This window comes from Otolemur garnettii, unplaced genomic scaffold (genome assembly GCF_000181295.1).
Source record: "Otolemur garnettii isolate 467f Iridium unplaced genomic scaffold, OtoGar3 scaffold00007, whole genome shotgun sequence".
Classification (NCBI taxonomy): domain Eukaryota; kingdom Metazoa; phylum Chordata; class Mammalia; order Primates; family Galagidae; genus Otolemur; species Otolemur garnettii.
In genome coordinates, this window is record NW_003852402.1 from 17409035 (window position 1) to 17409748 (window position 714).

The following is a 714-nucleotide window of genomic DNA, read 5'->3' on the forward strand; positions in this document are numbered from 1 at the left end:
CTTGTTAGCTACTTTTATTATCTCCTTTTCACAGGGGGTTAAGGTAAATGCCTGTCTGAGAATAAATAGCTGCTCAGGGTAGAAAACTTTAAATTTGTTTGTTTTCCTTTTCAATAAATGGTGATACCACCACCTGTTCCTGGAACACCTCACAGATAAACATGTACATCAATAGATGAAAAACATTCAAATGCCCTGACAGTGGAGAAAATTTAAAGCTCCCAAGAAAAAACAAGACTTCCTTAGGCAAAAACCTTCCCTAGGAAAAAATATTTTTAAATAATAGAGATAACATGTTATTAGTTCCAATAACACATTACTATTATTTTCCTTAACTGTTTTAAATGTTACTAAGCAATGACCAATTAGTATTTCCTGAGAGCTCACTGCATGCATTGTTCTGTTAGGCAGTGTTACATAAGATAACTAATACACATACAGGGTAAAGCAACAGTAGTGACACTTGGTGGTAAAGCTCACTTTAAAAGTTTAAGTCTTGGCTCGGCACCTATAGCTCAACTGGGTAAGGCGCCAGCCACGTACACCTAAGGTGGCGGGTTTGAATCCAGCCCGGACCTGCCAAACAACAATGATGGCTGCAACCAAAAAATAGCCGGGCGTTGTGGTGGGCACCTGTGGTCCCAGCTACTTGGGAGGTGGAGGCAGGAGACTCGCTTGAGCCCAGGAGTTGGAGGTTGCTATGAGCTGTAATGC

The 714-nt window shown here is 41.0% G+C and overlaps 1 protein-coding gene across 4 annotated transcripts in view; it reads right to left on the reverse strand.

Annotated features, from left to right (window-relative positions):
• TDG (thymine DNA glycosylase) overlaps positions 1–714 on the reverse strand; it is an 18441-nt gene that overhangs the window by 8581 nt on the left and 9146 nt on the right. The window lies entirely within an intron of this gene.